Consider the following 18,486-nt stretch of genomic DNA (forward strand, 5'->3'; position numbering starts at 1 on the left):
GTAACCCAACCGCGCCCGTTGCCACGCCCCCTCCATCAAAGGCGGGTTCCAAACGGTCACAGGGATGGCTCTTGGTATTCTTCCTCTTTATAATGAGAACAAGGCCTGTTCTTTTCCTTCAATCCTCAATCGATCCGCCCCTCGCTCCCGAGTTCCAACACCCAGGGCTCCAGATTCGGTCACCTTCAACCTTCGACAATGTCCGGTTCCGACCTACGAGGCCGGTGGATGCCCTCTTCCGTCACGGAAGAAGACGTGCTAAAGCTGAGAGACGCCAGGTACTTAACCTACGAGATTTCACATAGGTTGCCTGCCCGAGGGCAAGTTATTCCTACTCCCGAGCCCGGCGAGAGCGTCGTGTTCGTGTCTCACCTCCGTCGGGGTTTAGGCTTCCCGATGGATCCCTTCGTGAGGGGCTCATGTTTTACTATGGGATGGAATTCCATGACTTGGCTCCGGAGTCCATCCTCCACATCTCATCATTCATTGTCGTCTGCGAAGCCTTCCTCCGCACTACCCCTCACTTCGTCTTGTGGCTCAAAACCTTCAACGTGGAGCCGAAGATGATTGAGGGGCGTCAGGCAGAGTGCGGCGGGGCAGTTATAAGCAAGAGGGCCGATGCTTCATGGTCCGAGGGCTCTTTTCAGGAGGAGCTCGGCTCGTGGCAACAGGAGTGGTTCTATATCACCGCTCCAAGGGGCAGCAGGCAGAAGCCGCCGCCCGTCTTCCGCTCGGGCCCTCCACAACGGCTGACGTCATGGGTCAACAAGGGGCTTAACTGGGGGCCGTCCAAAGACGTACCCCTGTTGCAGGACCGGATTCGAGGCCTCCAAGAAAGGTAGATTAATCTGGTCGCAGTGGCACAGGTTATGCTGATCCGGCGCCTTCTGTCCTGCAAACATCGCCCCCTCCCCCTGTGGGAATTTAATCCGGAGGGGCCACGAGCTCTCCAACACTTCATGGGTTTGACACCCACGGAGATGTACAAACTGTTCTTCGGATCGCAAGAGATGCGTCCGGACTTGACCGAGGACGCCGGCCTAAGCTGCAATCGCCCGGATACTCAAGTAAGTAGCCCTATGTCCGGACATATTGTCCGTTTATTTATCATGGGTTTGTCTTTTAACCAGCTATCCCTTGGACAGGAGTGGATAGCGCAAGCAAAACTGATACGGTGTCCGGCCCCCCTCCCTGAGACCACGTCGGATCCCGTGTTAGTCAAAATGTTGGAGTTTGCGCCTTCGGAGGAGAGCGAAGGGGGGCACAGGGAAACTACCACCTCTGCCAAGGAGGCTTTCAGTAAGGGGGGAATCGAGAGTCCCTCCTTCCAGGGGAGAAGAGGACTGCTTCCGAAGACCCGGAGGCCAAGGCCTCAAAGCGGGGAAAGAAATCTGCACCGGAAGGTCCTGTGCTGGGAAGAGCCCCGGCCGCACAGTCTCCCCATAGGAGCAAGCCGTAAGTAAAAAAAGGGGAATTTTGTAATAGGGAACGCCCCTATATTATTTCCAAAGGTAACCAAAGTTTTCACCTTGTAGTTCGGATCTCAGCCCATCTCAGCAGAGCTCAACTTCGGGGGACCTTCGTCCGGAGATGATGGAGAGCGAGACGCCTCCATCTGCCGCCCCGTCGGGCGGGGCGGACAACCCTGAGGTGTCGTCACGGAGGGTCTCCCCGAGTCCGGTGGGGCCGGAGAGTCCGGCACCCATTGGAGTATGGCTGGTGGAGCTGCAGGATTTGCTCAAGAGGGCATCTATCTCGGAACATCACCGCACATTAATGAGTATGGTAATTGAGAGGATCTCATCCGCCGAAAGCGGGTTGTATGAGGCCATCGGAAATTTGCTGACGGGGTTTGAGGTACACAAAAATGACATACCTTTTGACAGTTTTGCACATGGAGTGCGCCCTGTATAGATAGTAGCCCCTAAGACTCGGTATGCTGTCGAAAGCGACAGCGTGCCAAGGATCATAATCTCAGTAATAGAATGTCGCCTTTCCTATGCAGGTGGCGAAACAGTCGGTGGCCAGCCGGACTGATGGAGTTGTCGAGCTGAAGAGGCAACTCGATGTTGCGGATGCGGACATCGCGCTGGTCAATAAACGACTTGATGATTCACAAGGTAGGTGGTTGCTCCGCGGTCGCCTAGTAAGGGAGCTGACGCCCATTCCTTACAATTTGTATGCTTGATGCAGATGGTGCCGCTGCTGTGGAAGACCTTCGAGCAGAGCTTGCTCGAGCCAAGGAGCAAGCCAGGAAAAGTGATGCGGCTGCCTAGAAGGCAGCGGAAGAGCTAAAAGCCGAAAAGGCTGCTCACTGCCGAAGCAGGGAAGAGATGGCCGGAATGGCCTTGAAATTAAAAGATGCTACCGACCGTTGTGAGGTTCTTGAAGGAGAACGCCGAGTGGAGCAAGAGGGCTGGAAGAAGGCCACCGCCGAAGTCAAGGATGCCCGGAGTGAGATGTGGGCTATGAAGGAGGAACTGCGTCAAGCCGGAGACATTGCGGCTGGAAAGCCCTTTCTTCTGCGTAGGAAGTTCACAGATCCGAAGTATGCTCAGCTGGGCCAGTTGTGTGGTGCGGAGGATCCTTATCTGGATTTGGTGGCGAGTGCGGCGGACGCAGTCGTGCATTTCCGAAGCCAGAAGGATCACGAAATGGAAGAGCTTTATTGGTCTCAATTCCATAGTCCGCAGCGTCCACTTCCGTTGACTGATGGGCTCGCTGAGTGGGCTGAGCTGAATAGATTGTCCGGACTTGCCATGACGGATGTGGTCGCTCATCTTTGGCCGGAAAGGCCCAAGCCGAAGAGTTATTTTGGCTTGTTGCAGCAATTCCTTGGGGCGGTGCCGCATATCAAGGCGATGAAGCGGTCAGCATGCATAGAAGGTGCACGGATGGCTCTCGCCCATGTGAAAACATACTGGGCGGAGATGGATGCCACCGCTGTTGCATCCCGGGGTTCGGACAAAAGCCGATTACCCGCCGAGCACTATTTTGAGGAAGTCCTGCAGGGCGCTCGTTTAATAGAGTCGAAGTGCTCGAAAGATGTTATGTTTAAATGACATGTATGATTTCTGAGATCATGTTTATAATGCAACGACTTTTTATACTTGTGCGTTCAAGTATTGAACTATCTCCTGTGCGGCCGTATATGTATGAATAACCTGAAAGTTGCAGTCTTTGGCTTCAGCCCCCACGCACATGGTGCGGGGGTGTTTGCAAAAAAGAAAGGCGCATTTTCACACTTAATCCAACGTCTTGGTCCTTTGAAGGAGGTGATAGCATAGCAAACTAGGCAACCAGACTATAGTGCTTTATCACTTTCACTTAGCCATAGGAGCTCGATGGTGGGGCTACTATATAGCCCCTAGAGGCACCGCGCTCTCCGAACTCGGGGCGTGTATGTGCCTGACCGGGAAGCGGTCCTTCGTCAAAGCGGAGGAATTCTAAACATTCCAATAGTCGATTGAGTGGTTGACCAGTCTCTCGCTATATCATGACAGTCAGTTTTCGGCTTTCTCTACTGAGGTGCTCGCCCGGCCGAACCGGGGCACAATCGCAGTAGTTCTCCTGGTGCCGCGTTAGCCAATGGAGCGGAACGTAAGGCAGCAAAACACAGGAGACGGGCAAACCCAACATTTGACCAAAGACATGATTCGGAGCTGGTGCATATAAGGCCTAACTCGAGACGCCGAACACTCCCTGAGGTGTTTGGTCTTTATGATACCGGGCAGAACAATGCCCTAAGCCCCTAGTGTCCAGGTACAGGCAGGAACTTCTGACGCAGCCAATGCCAAAACGCCAGCCTCCTCCTCGGTTATGGTAGAAAACCGGGGGATGTGTATCAACAAGAGACAGTAAGAAAGGTTTACGCAGGGTCTTAATCTGAAAAGAATCCTTGCAACGGGTCCCTGCTGCACGTCTGCGCCTGTGTCTCCATTGTGCTGTATCCTGGACGGGTGTAGCACGTGCTTCATCTGTAAAAGAGAAGGTCTTAGTTTGGAAGAAATATCGTGCAAAAGTTGTATTTAAAATAAAGTATAATTTGGAAGATGAATGAAGTTGAGCTTTATTGGCTCTCATCGTTTATATGCGCAGCCCCTTGTAAAGGGGTATGCGGCTGGGAAGCCCCTTGTTTATTTACGCCAGACTCGCCTAACCGTGTCCGAGGTCTGAATGACCTATTTTTAGGGGCTTTGACCTGCAAGGTCGGATTAGTGTGTGGCTGTCAAGGCGGCCTCACGTTCTCCGTGGTCGAGGAACACTTGGAGTTACACTTTAATGAGATTATGCCGCATGGACCGGGCATTTTAAGCGTAAGAGACGCGTAATGTGTTATTGCGTTAAAGCGGGCGAAAGCTTTGCGTCCCAGTAGTGCTTGAGGGCCACTGTGAAATGGGGCGATACGGAGAGTGAGCTTTTTGCGACAGAGGTTGTCGGATGAACCGGACACAACCTCTAGCGGTACAGAGCCTGTTTAATTGGCTTAAAGGCCTAGCGTCACTCCTTTGAAGGAAGCGCTGCTACTGCGAATTTTGGTAGGGTCTATCCCCATTCTGCGGATGGTGTCCTGGTATGGTAGGTGCCGCACTGTGTTTTCGTGTTATCACATGAAGTGAGTTCACTGTTTTGACTTCTAGTGGGAAAGTCTTCTGTTTTCCGGCGTGCTGCTTGTGGGGTTCGTCGTCGTCTTCGCTTGGTGTGTCGAGCCCCTTGCGTTCGGCGTTAACTCGGCCGGACTGTTTGAAGACCCAACAATCTCTGTGGGTATGGTTTGCAGGCTTCCCGGAGGTACTATGTATTTGACATAGCCTATCCAAAATTTTGTTTAGGTTGGATAGCTCATCGCTGTTGTCCTTGAGGGGCAGTGTTTTATTATTTGGTCGAGAGCTTTTGAATCCAGCATTGACCGCCGTGCTATTTGGGCCATCTTCCTTATTCCGGCGCTGATCTTTTCTACGTCGTGATTTCCCATTTCCATCCCTGGCTTCGGATGTACTCGGGTCGCTGGTGCTGCATCTAGCCAGCCAGCTGTCTTCCCCCCGCGCAAAAGCGGGTCATGAGGCTTGTTAGTGCAGCCATTGTTCTTGGTTTTTCCTGGCCGAGGTGTCTGGCGAGCCATTCGTCTCGGACGTTGTGCTTAAAGGCTGCTAAGGCTTCGGCGTCCGGACAGTCGACTATTTGGTTCTTTTTGGTGAGGAACCTGTTCTAGAATTTGCGTGCTGACTCTCCGGGCTGTTGAGTTATGTGACTTAAATCGTCTGCATCCGGAGGGCGGACATAAGTCCCTTGAAAATTTGCTCGAAACGCATCCTCGAGCTCTTCCCAACTTCCAATGGTATTTTCTGGGAGGCTTTTGAGCCAATGCCGAGCTGGCCCTTTGAGCTTGAGGGGTAGGTATTTTATGGCATGGAGATCGTCTCCTCTGGCCATATGTATGTGTAGGATATAATCCTCAATCCAGATTCCAGGGTCTGTTGTTCCGTCATATGCCTCTATGTTTACGGGTTTGAATCCCGCTGGAAATTCATGATCTAGTACCTCGTCGGTGAAACATAGTGGGTGTGCGGCGCCCTTGTATTTAGGTGTGCCGTTGTCTTCAAATGCTCGGCGGGTTGTGTTGCTTCCTGGAGTCTTCTTTTTTGGCCCATAGATAGACCTGACTGGGTCATCCTTTTTCCGAGGATCTTTATGCTGATCGTGTGTCGGCTTGTGTGCGGAGCCCCTTGCTGCTCTTAGCCTGTCATCTGGCCGTCTATCCGGCCAGGCGGCCTCTTTCTTTTTTGACTACGGGGGCTCTAAGGCCTCCTCGTCGAATTCGGGCAACAGCTTGCGCTTCGGGTAACTCTTTGCCTGGCGACTAGCGTCATATTTATCTGCGGTATTGAGTACTTTGCTCCATCTCATTCTGAGTGCGTCCTCTGCTGTTTTGAGCTTCCGCTTTTGCTTCTTCAAACTTCTTGTAGTAGCGACGAGCCTTTTATAAAGGTTCTTATGCTCTGGTGATGTGTTCGGCGTGAGATCGTCTAGGCTCTTGTTTTCTCCGGGGATGGGTTGCTTGTCCGGTTCACCGTGTTCGGATGATTGCTTGGTGGAGTGTTAGCCGTCCACTTCTTCGCCCTGCTCTAGGGCCGGGTCTGTATGGGTGCCGTTTTTATCGAGGCGGGACTTCAGGTGGCGCTTGCGTCGCCGTTTTGGTTGTTTGCTAGGGGAGTTGTCCTTCACCATGTCCCATTGTTCCTCATTATCGCTTCCTTTTGGTGTATCCACCATGTATACGTCGTGAGTTGGGGTGGCTTTCCAGTGCCCGATAGGCGCTGGTTCTTGGTCGTCTCCGGCATCGTCGTCCATACCGTCCATGTCTTCGGAGTCGAAGTCTAGCATGTCGGTTAGATCGTCGACAGTGGCTACTAAGTGGGTGGTGGGTGGGCGTTGAATTTCTTCATCGTTCGCATCCCAACCGCCCTGACCGCAGTCCAGCCAGGGCTCTCCTGATAATGAGAGATACTTTAGCGAGCTCAAGATGTCGCCGAAAGGTGAGTGTTGAAAGATGTCCGCGGCGGTGAACTCCATGATCGGCGCCCAACCGGATTCGGTTGGAGGGGCCGCAGGAGGTTCGGAGTCTGGCAAGGAGTCCGGCACCTCGGAGTCACGAGCTTCATAAGGGACAAGGTCAGTGTTCGGCTCTATCGCCGTAGATGTTGCAGCCCCCGAGGCGGTGTCTAGCCATCCGTCCTCGATCTGCGCAGCCGGCTCCGAATTGAAGATCGGAGCGGGCTTGAGTGCGGCCTCCAGGGTACTGTCCTACTGCAGAGCTAAATCATGCCCATCGTGACAATGCGGCGCGCTTGGCTGTGGCTCAAATCCATCAAGGATCAAGTCCCCGCAGATGTCAGCCGTGAAGTTCAAACTTCCAAATCTGACCTGACGGCCAGGGGCGTAGCTTTCGATCTGCTCCAGATGGCCAAGCAAATTGGCCCGCAGTGCAAAGCCGTCGAATACAAAGGTCTGTCCGGGGAGAAAGGTCTCACCCTGGACTGCGTCGTTGATGATGATCGAAGAAGCCATCGAGCCTATCGGTGACGACACAGAGGAACTCTCAATGAAAGCACCAATGTCGGTGTCAAAACCGGCGGATCTCGGGTAGGGGGTCCCGAACTGTGCGTCTAGGCGGATGGTAACAGGAGACAAGGGACACGATGTTTTACCCAGGTTCGGGCCCTCTTGATGGAGGTAAAACCCTACGTCATGCTTGCTTAATATTGATGATGTGTGTTACAAGAGTAGATCTACCACGAGATCAAGGAGGCTAAACCCTAGAAGCTAGCCTATGGTGTGATTGTTGTTCGTCCTATGGACTAAAGCCATCCGGTTTATATAGACACCGGAGAGAGCTAGGGTTACACAGAGTCGGTTACAATGGTAGGAGATCTACATATCCGTATTGCCAAGCTTGCCTTCCACGCCAAGGAAAGTCCCATCCGGACACGGGACGAAGTCTTCAATCTTGTATCTTCATAGTCTTGGAGTCCGGCCGATGATGATAGTTCGGCTATCCGGACACCCCCTAGTCCAGGACTCCCTCATTCACCCTCGGGGCTGAGGGTATGTACTAGTAGCTATATGTTTGATCTCTCTCTCTCTCGTGTTCTCTCTATGGCACGATCTTGATGTATCGTGAGCTTTGCTACTGTAGTTGGATCTTATGATGTTTCTCCCCCTCTACTCTCTTGTGATGAATTGAGCTTCCCTCTTGAAGTTATCTTATCAGATTGAGTCTTTGATTAGAGAACACTTGATGTATGTCTTGCCGTGATTATCTGTGGTGACAATGGGATATCACGTGCCACTTGATGTATGTTTTGGTGACCAACTTGCAGGTTCCGCCCATGAATCTATGTATAGGGGTTGGCACACGTTTTCTTGACTCTCTGGTAGAAACTTTGGGGCAGTCTTTGAAGTACTTTTATGTTGGTTGGATGAATCTGAGATTGTGTGATGCAAATCGTATAATTATGCCCATGCATACTTGAGGTGGCAATGGAGTATCTAGGTGACATTAGGGTTTTGGTTGAATTTTGTCTTAAGGTGTTATTCTAGTATGAACCCTTGAATAGATTGATCTGAAAGAATAACTTTGAGGTGGTTTCGTACCCTACCATAATCTCTACGTTTGTTCTCCGCTATTAGTGGTTTTGGATTGACTCTTTGTTACATGTTGAGGGATTGTTATATGATCTATCTACGTTATTATTTTTGAGAGAACTTGCACTAGTGAAAGTATGAACCCTATGCCTTGTTTCCTACCATTGCAATACCGTTTACGCTCACTTTTATCATTAGTTACCTTGCTGTTTTTATTATTTCAGATTACAAAAACCTTTATCTACCATCCATATTGCATTTGTATCACCATCTCTTCACCGAACTAGTGCACCTATACAATTTGCCATTCTATTGGGTGTGTTCGGGACACAAGAGACTCTTTGTTATTTGGTTGCAGGGTTGTTTGAGAGAGACCATCTTCATTCTACGCCTCCCACGGATTGATAAACCTTAGGTCATCCACTTGAGGGATATTTGCTACTGTCCTACAAACATGTGCACTTGCAGGCCCAACAACGTCTACAAGAAGAAGGTTGTGTAGTAGACATCAAGCTCTTTTTTGGCGCCATTTCCGGGGAGGTGAGTGCTTGAAGGTATATCTTTAGATCTTGCGATCGAATCTTTTTGTTTCTTGTTATATGCCTAGTTTAGTTTATAAAAGAAACTACCAAAAAATGGAATTGAGTTTGTCTCATATGCTTCATCTTTTTAATATCTTTCGTGAGTTTGATGAAAAGGAAAATTGTCCTCAAGTGCTAGAAGAAGAAATCTATAGAATGTTTGATACTAAATCTTTGTATGATGAGCATGATTGCAATGTTGTTAGTTTGAATTCCTTGAATATCCATGATGCTAATGATATGCAAAGGCACAAGCTTGGGGAAGCTATGTTTGATGAATATGATATATTTTGTCCCCCAAGTTTTGATGAGCAAATTTATTTTGATGATAGCATGCCTCCTATTTATGATGATTATATTGATGAAAGTGGGTTTGGAAGAGTGTCAACTTTAGAAAGTAGTGATCTCGCTATTTTGGAGGATGTTGAATCTTATTGTGATGAACATGAAAGTGGATTTGGAAGAGTGTCAACTTTATTTAGTGATGATTCCACTATTTCGGAAGAGGTTCCAATTAATTATGAGAACAAAGTTATGATGATTATTGTGATGACTTGTATGCTATTAGGAATAATGATAACCATGAAACTTGTCATCATGATTTTAGTTTTCAATTGGATTATGCCTCACATGATAATTATTTTGTTGAGTTTGCTCCCACTACTCTTTATGAGAAGAATTTTGCTTATGTGGAGAGTAGTAAATTTTCTATGCAAGTAGATCATGAAAAGAATGTTTTAGGTGCTGGTTATATTGTTGAATTCATTCATGATGCTACTGAAAATTATTATGAGGGAGGAATATATGTGTGTAGGAATTGCAATAATGTCAAGTTTCCTCTCTATGTGCTTAAATTCTTGAAGCTATGCTTGTTTTACCTTCCTATGCTTGTTGATTATTGTTCCCATAAGTTGTTTTCTCACAAAATCCCTATGCATAGGAAGTGGGTTAGGCTTAAATGTTCTAGTCATATGCTTCATGATGCTCCCGTTATGTTTCAATTCTTATCTTTTATATGAGCATCATTGTCATCATCATGTCTAGCTAGAAAGGCATTAAAGAAAAGCGCTTGTTGGGAGACAACCCAATATTTATCCTTACTGTTTTTGTGTGTCCACATGATTATTCTACTGTAGTAATCATTTTTTATAGATTTTGTTTCAATAAAGTGCCAAGTAAGACCTTTGGGGTAGCTTACGGTGATAGTTGTGTTGATCCTGCTGAGAATCAGAAATTTTTGCACCCAGTAAATTAGTTTTTTTAATTCACAAGAACGTGCTTATGATCTGATTCTTTTTTATATGGATTCGTACACAAATGTCTTAGGACTTCCTAATTTTGTAGGAATTTTGGAGTTCCAAAAGTATACGTTTGATACAGATTACTACAGACTGTTCTGTTCTTGACAGATTCTGTTTTCTATGTGTTGTTTGCTTATTTTGATGAATCTATGAGTAGTATTGGAGGGTACGAACCATAGATAAGTTGGAATGAAGTATATATTACACCAATATGAATTTATAATGAGTTCATTACAGTACCTAAGTGGTTGTTTTATTTTCTTATACTAACGGAGCTTACGAGTTTTCTGTTAAGTTTTGTGTTGTGGAGTTTTCAAGTTTTGGGTAAAGATTCAATGGACTATGGAATAAGGAGTGGAAAGAGACTAAGCATGGGGATTCCCAAGGCACCCCAAGGTAATATTCAAGTACAACCAAGAGCCTAAGCTTGGGGATGCCCCAGAAGGCATCCTCTCTTTCATCTTCGTTCATCGGTAACTTACTTGGAGCTATATTTCTATTTGCCACATGATATGTGTTTTGCTAGGAGCGTCATTTTATTTTGTTAGTATTTTCTTTATGTAATTTATATTAATGTTTTGCATCTTTAGTTTCCATAAAAAAGTCAAGGGTAGCCTTTGCCATGCTTATTTTTCTAGTATACATGTTGCTGTTTGAAAACAGATAGTTTACCGCTGTTGCAAAAATTACCTAGAAAATTCAGAGCATGATATAATGTTGAAACTTTTTGCATAATGATCTCTGATAAATTTACTACAGTGGAAATTTTATTTCATAATTTTTGGAGTTAGGTAAGTATGATGAATCTTGCATTCTTTACAGACTATACTGTTTTGGCAGATTGCTGTTATGGTTGCATTGTTTGCATATGCTTGCTTGTTTAATGATTCTATTTGAGGATAGGAGTTTTAAAATATGAAGAGGCATTTAGTATTCAATGTTGAATAATAATTTTAGTGATTTGTTACAGTACAAAATGATAAGGTTTTGCATTGGTTTATACTAACCTATCTCACGAGTTCTTGTTGAGTTTGTTGTGGATGAAGCTTTTGATAAAAAGAGAAACCATGATATGAGAGGAATTAAGGAGACACAAAAGTTCAAGGTTGGGGATGCCCAAGGCACCCCAAGATAATATTTCAAGAAGTCTCAAGCATCTAAGCTTGGGGACACCCCGTTAGGCATCCCACCTTTCTTCGTCAACAACTATCGGTTAGTATCGGTTGAGCCTAAGTTTTAGCTTCTTCACATGAGTTGTGCTATCCTTGCAATGTAATTTTATTTTGTTTTGCTTGCTGTTTGAATACAATACCAAGATCTGAAATTCTTAAATGAGATAAGGTCTTCACATAGTTGCATAATTATTTAGCTACTCATTGTTCTTCACTTATATCTTTTTGGAGTAGTTTGTCATTTACTCGTGTGCTTCACTTATATCCTATGAGTAAATGGTTGAATGAGTTGAATGTCATATATCTGAAATTATATATGCCTCATTTGCTTATCCCATGGGGAGTAATGACTTCACATCTAAAGAGTAGAGCTTGTAAATTTATTGAAGGTTAGTAAGCATTGTATTGGTCATTTGAACAATTCATGAAAGAATATTGAAGGAAGAGAGATTTCACATATAAATACACTATCCTAGACATCTTTTATAATTAGGAGCACTCATTAAGTATGACATGCTAAAGAGTTGATGTTGGACAAGGAAGACAATGTAATGGGTTATGTTTTTCGACATCTCAGTTAAAGTATATTGTCACGGATCATTCAAACATGTTGAGCTTGCCTTTCCCCCTCATGCTAGCCAAAATTCCTTGCACCAAGTAGAGATACTACTTGTGCTTCCAAATATCCTTAAACCCAGTTTTTCCATGAGAGTCCACCATACCTACATATGGATTGAGTAAGATTCTTCAAGTAAGTTGTCATCGGTGCAAGCAATAAAACTTGCTCTCTAAATATGTATGATCTTTTGGTGTGAAGAAAATAGCTTTATACGATCTCTTGTTATGGAAGCAATAAAAGCCACGGACTGCATAATAAAGGTCCATATACAAGTTGCAATATAAAGTGACGTTCATTCGCATTAAGATTTTGTGCATCCAACCCTAAAAGCGCATGACAACCTCTGCTTCCCTCTGCGAAGGGCCTATCTTTTACTTTATGTCTTCTACTTTATGCATGAGTCAAGGTGAACTTCACCTTTCCCCTTTTCATTTTATCCTTTGGCAAGCACTTTTTGTTGGGGTGATCCTGATATATATATCCAATTGGATGTAAGTTAGCATGAACTATTATTGTTGACATCACCCAAGTTGAATACGTCGGGAGGCAACACTATAAGACCCTATCTTTCTCAGTGTTTGATTAAGACTTCATAACCACAAGTATTGCGTGAGTGTTAGCAATTGTAGAAGACTATATCATAGTTGAGTATGTGGAGTTTGCTATTCCTGAAAATAAGATGAATTGCAATTGTTTGATGACTGAGAATGAAGTTTGCTAGTTTTCAAGAAAGTTTATGGTCTATGCTTTGACATGTGAATTGCTTGTTACTTTATTGTGAGAAGTTTTATGAGATAAACTACTGTTATGACATATCATCATGCTAGAAGAGGTGATTGAAATTATCATTGATCAAACTTGTGCACACTCTAGCATTCACACTTCATAAATTCTTTCTTTTATCATTTACCTACTCGAGGACGAGTAGGAATTAAGCTTGGGGATGCTGATACGTCTCCAACGTATCAATAATTTATGAAGCATTCATGCTAGTTTATGATCTATTTTGAATGATTACAGGCTTTATTATACACTTTTATATTACTTTTGGGACTAACCTATTAACCGGAGGCCCATCCCATATTGCTGTTTTATTGCCTGTTTCATTATTTCGAAGAAAAGGAATATCAAATGGAGTCCAAACGGAATGAAACCTTCGGCAACGTGATTTTTTGGAAGAATATGATCCTGGAGACTTGGAGTTCACGCCAGAAGATCCTCGAGGCAGCCACGAGATAGGAGGGCGCGCCCCCCTGTCTCGTGGGCCCCTTGAGCACCTCCCGACCGACTTCTTTTGCCTATATAAGCCTACGTACCCTAAAAACATCGAATATCAAGATAGATCGGGAGTTCCGCCGCCGCAAGCCTCTGTAGCCACCAAAAACCTCTCGGGAGTCTGTTCCCGCACCCTGCCGGAGGGGGAACCCATCACCGGTGGCCATCTTCATCATCCCGGCGCTACCCATGACGAGGAGGGAGTAGTTCACCCTCGGGGCTGAGGGTATGGACCAGTAGCTATGTGTTTGATCTCTCTCTCTCTCTCCCTCTCTTGTGTTCTCTCTATGGCACGATCTTGATGTATCGCGAGCTTTTCTATTATAGTTGGATCTTATGATGTTTCTCCCCCTCTACTCTCTTGTGATGAATTGAGTTTCCCTCTTGAAGTTATCTTATAGTATTGAGTCGTTGATTTGAGAACAGTTGATGTATGTCTTGCCGTGTTTATCTGTGGTGACCATGGGATATCACGTGCCACTTGATGTATGTTTTGGTGACCAACTTGCGGGTTCTGCCCATGAACCTATGCATAGGGGTTGGCACACGTTTTCTTGACTCTCCGGTAGAAACTTTGGGGCACTCTTTGAAGTACTTTTATGTTGGTTGGATGAATCTGAGATTGTGTGATGCATATCGTATAATCATGCCCACGGATACTTGAGGTGACAATGGAGTATCTAGGTGACATTAGGGTTTTGGTTGATTTGTGTCTTAAGGTGTTATTCTAGTATGAACTATTGAATAGATTGATCCGAAAGAATAACTTTGAGGTGGTTTCGTACCCTACCATAATCTCTACGTTTGTTCTCCGCTATTAGTGGTTTTGGAGTGACTCTTTGTTGCATGTTGAGGGATTGTTATATGATCTATCTATATTATTATTGTTGAGAGAACTTGCACTAGTGAAAGTATGAACCCTATGCCTTGTTTCCTACCATTGCAATACCGTTTACACTCACTTTTATCATTAGTTACCTTGCTGTTTTTATTATTTCAGATTACAAAAACCTTTATCTACCATCCATATTGCACTTGTATCACCATCTCTTCGCCGAACTAGTGCACCTATACAATTTGCCATTGTATTGGGTGTGTTGGGTACACAAGAGACTCTTTGTTATTTGGTTGCAGGGTTGTTTGAGAGAGACCATCTTCGTCCTACGCCTCCCACGGATTGATAAACCTTAGGTCATCCACTTGAGGGAAATTTGCTACTGTCCTACAAACATGTGCACTTGCAGGCCCAACAACGTCCACAAGAAGAAGGTTGTGTAGTAGACATCAGCGTGCCGGGCTGGCTGCGCTCGTTGGGGAGGAACAGGGTTCCCATCTAGAGCAGGTCTCCGGACGATGGTGCACCCGGGCCTACGGTGGGCGCCAAATGTCGGGTGATAGGTGCGACATATGCCAAAGGTGTGCTAATCATAGTGGGAGCCAGTAAGACATTGCCGGTGCCTGGAAACGGGATAAGACGAAGCCATGCACACCGGCGAATCTTACCCAGGTTTGGGGCTCTCCTAGGAGATGATACCCCTAGTCCTGCTTTGCGGGTCTCCGCATGATCACTAAATCAATAAGTAGCTACAAGTGGCTCCTTGAGCTGTTCATCTAGAGGAAGAAGAAGGGCAAGGCTAGCTCTCCTCTTCTCTCTATGTGGTGTGTGTAGTTCTAATGGATCAACCCTTTGCATGGGTGCCCTGGGGGTTTATATAGGCCTACCCCCAGGGGTGCAATGGTAATCCAGCTGGATGTGGGTCTAGACCATCAGTGTCTATGGCCGCCGGCTTCTCCGCCGACCGCTAGGGCCCGCCGACTAGTGGGTCCCGCCGGCTGCCGGCCTCCCGGTCGATAGGCTGGGCACACCGCCTATGAGCCCTGTCGGCTGCTCATTACTGTAGCCTCGCCCTTGATGACGATGACTTGGTCAGGGCAAGCATGGCTATAGTACCGCCGCCTGGCGGGCGTTCACTGTAGCCTTACCCCGTCTTATCTGCTTAATGGTGCACAAACTTCCATGGTGAGGGTGGGCCGGCTATTGGGAGCCGGCCTCCCATTATGCCAACTGGACTGGTCAGGCCGCCTTGTGGTGGCTCTCTGGTAGGAGGGGCCCACTGCCTGATGGCCGTACCGACAACCTGTCGTGGGGGCATGGTCGCTCTGCCATGGGTGATGTCATGGTCAACGTGGCGACAGTGCTGCGCGGGGCGAGGGATGGCCGCCCGGTACAGCATACTGTGGCCACGCCTGCTCCGGGATTCGGGGGTGACAGGCTCCACTATAGCCACGCCCCGTCTCGGCGCCGTTATGTGGGTGCAGACTTTGAGGGTGCATGAGGTGGGCCGCCTGCTAGAGGGCGTCCGCTCTGGTGGCCGCCTGCTAGGAGTCGATCAACTCTGGGGTAGCTTGCCGGGCCTTGCCGCCTTCCCGCAGCCGGCCACCGGACCAGTCGGCCACAGGGAGGCGGCCCTTCATCTTGGATACTTGAGGGCGCAGTCAGCCCGATCTTTTTCAAGAGCCAGGGGGAGCTGGTTAGGCTACCTGTGGTCATTTACTCCGACACTAGTGCTCTCCATGACGAGGAGGGAGTAGTCCACCCTTAGGGCTGAGGCTATGTACCAGTAGCTATGTGTTTGATCTCCCTCCCTCTCTCTCTCTCTCTCTCTCTCTCTGTCTCTCTCATGTTCTTGATTTGGCACGATCTTGATGTATCATGAGCTTTGTTACTGTAGTTGGATCATATGATGTTTCTCCCCCTCTATCTCCTTGTGATGAATTGAGTCTTTTCCTTTGAGGTTTTGTTATGTCGGATTGAATCTTTGGATGTGAGAGCACTTGATCTATGTCTTGCGATGGGATATCCGAGGTGACAATGGGATGTTTTGTTGATCCACTTGATGTATGTTTTGGTTATCAACTTGTGGATTCCCGTGGTGACATTGGGGTAATCTATGCATAGGGGTTAATGCATGTTTTCATATTTCTTTCTCTGGTAGAAATCTCGGGATGCTCTTGAAGTTCTTTGTGTTGGATTGAATATTATGAATATGAGATTGTGTGATGCATATCGTATAATTGACCCAGGATACTTGTGGTGACATTGGAGTATCTAGGTGACATTAGAGTTTGATTGATGTGTCTCATATGGTGTTATTTTACTATGAACTCTAGGGTTGTTTGTGACACTTATAGGAATTGCTCAATGGATTGATCGGAAAGAATAACTTTGAGGTGGTTTCGTACCCTACAAGCAATTTCATCTTATGTTCTCCGTGATAGGAACTTTGGAGCGATTCTTCGTTGCATGTTGAGGGATTGTTATATATCTAATTATGTTATCATTGTTGAGAGAAATTGCACTAGTGAAAGTATGAACCTAGGACTTGTTTCCAAGCATTGCAATACCGTTTTTGCTCACTTTTATTACTAGTTACCTTGCTGATTTTTATATTTTCAGATTACAAAAACCCATATCTATTATCCATATTACGCTTGTATCACCATCTCTTCGCTGAACTAGTGCGCCTATACAATTTGCCATTGTATTGGGTGTGTTGGGGACACAAGAGACTCTTAGTTATTTGGTTGTAGGGTTGTTTGAGAGAGACCATCTTCATCCTACGCCTCCCACGGATTGATAAACCTTAGGTCATCCACTTGAGGGAAATTTGCTACTGTCCTACAAAACTCTGCGCTTGGAGGCCCAACACGAGTCTACAAGAAGAAGGTTGCATAGTAGACATCAAGCTCTTTTCTGGCGCCGTTGTTGGGGAGGTGAGTGCTTGAAGGTATATCTTTAGATCTTACAATTGAATCTTTTAGTTTCTTGTTTTATCACTAGTTTAGTCTATAAAAGAAAACTAAAAAATGGAATTGAGGTTGCCTCATATGGTTCATCTTTTAATGTATTTCGCGAAAATGATGGAAATGAAAATTGTGCTCAAGTGTTAGAAGAAGAAGTCTATGAAATGTTTGGCATAAAATCTTTGAATGATGAGCATGATTGCAATGTTGTTAGTATGCTTGCTATGAATATTCATGATGTTAATGATATGCAAATCCACAAGCTTGGGGATGCTATGTTTAATGAAAATGATATTTTTAGTCCTGCAAGTTTTGATGAAAATATTTATTATGATGATAGAATGCCCCCTATTTATGATGATTATGTTGATGAAAGTGGATTTGGAGAGGTCATGACTTTATTTAGTGATGTATCCACTAATTCGGAAGAGGTTCCAATTGATTATGAGAACAAAGTTGCTATATATGATGATTATTGTGATGACATGTATGCCATAAAGAATAATGATAACCATGAAACTTGTCATCTTGATTTTAATTTTCAATTGGATTATGCCTCACATGGTAGTTATTTTGTTGAGTTTGCTCCCACTCCTATTCATGAGAATAAATTTGCTTATGTGGAGAGTAATAAAATTTCTATGATCGTGGATCATGAAAAGAATGCTTTATGTGATAGTTATATTGTTGAATTCAATCATGATGCTACTGAAAATTATTATGAGGGAGGAATATATGCTTGTAGGAATTGCAATAAAATCAAGTTTCCTATCTATGTGTTGAAAATCTTGAATTTATGCTTGTTTTGTCTTCCTATGCTAGTTGATTCTTGTTCCTATAATTTTTTTGCTGAAATAATCCCTATGCATAGGACGTCGGTTAGACTTAAATGTGCTAGTCATATGCTTCATGATGTGTAACGCCCCGGATTCGATGCGCCAGGTGTCCGCCAGTTATTCGCCGTCATTTCCATGTCTTGGCTTGCGTGTTGCATTGTATCATGTCATCATGTGCATTTTATTTTGCATACGTGTTCGTCTCATGCATCCGAGCATTTTCCCCGTTGTCCGTTTTGGAATCCGGCACTCCTATGCCCTCCAGCGTCCTCCTTCATCTCTCGTTATGAGCGGGTGTTAAACGTTCTCGGAATGGACCGAGTCTTGCCAAGCGGCCTTGGTATAGCACCGGTAGACCGCCTGTCAAGTTTCGTGCCATTTGAAGGTCATTTGATACTCCATTGGTTAACCGGGTAACCGTAAAAGCCCCTCTATCTTTGTGGCCCAACACCTTTCCAAAGTGGACCAAAACCCATCTAACTCCCCTCCATGCTCTCGGTCGTTCGATCACTATCGTGTGGGCGAAAACCGTGCTCCATTTGGACTCTCCTAGCTCCCAGAAACTATAAATATACCCTCCCCCGAAAATCCCGCAGTCCAACCCTAGCCCCGCTCCTCTCGCCCGCCGGACACGTCCGACCTGGGCCGGACATGTCCGCCGCTGCTCCCGCGCCAATCGGAGGCCACCACGTGGCGCGCCGCCGCCACCCTCCGCCGCCAGCCCGCGCGGCCCGCTGCAGGCCCGCGGGGCCC

The sequence above is a fragment of the Triticum dicoccoides genome, chromosome 4B, assembly GCF_002162155.2.
Source record: "Triticum dicoccoides isolate Atlit2015 ecotype Zavitan chromosome 4B, WEW_v2.0, whole genome shotgun sequence".
NCBI lineage: Eukaryota > Viridiplantae > Streptophyta > Magnoliopsida > Poales > Poaceae > Triticum > Triticum dicoccoides.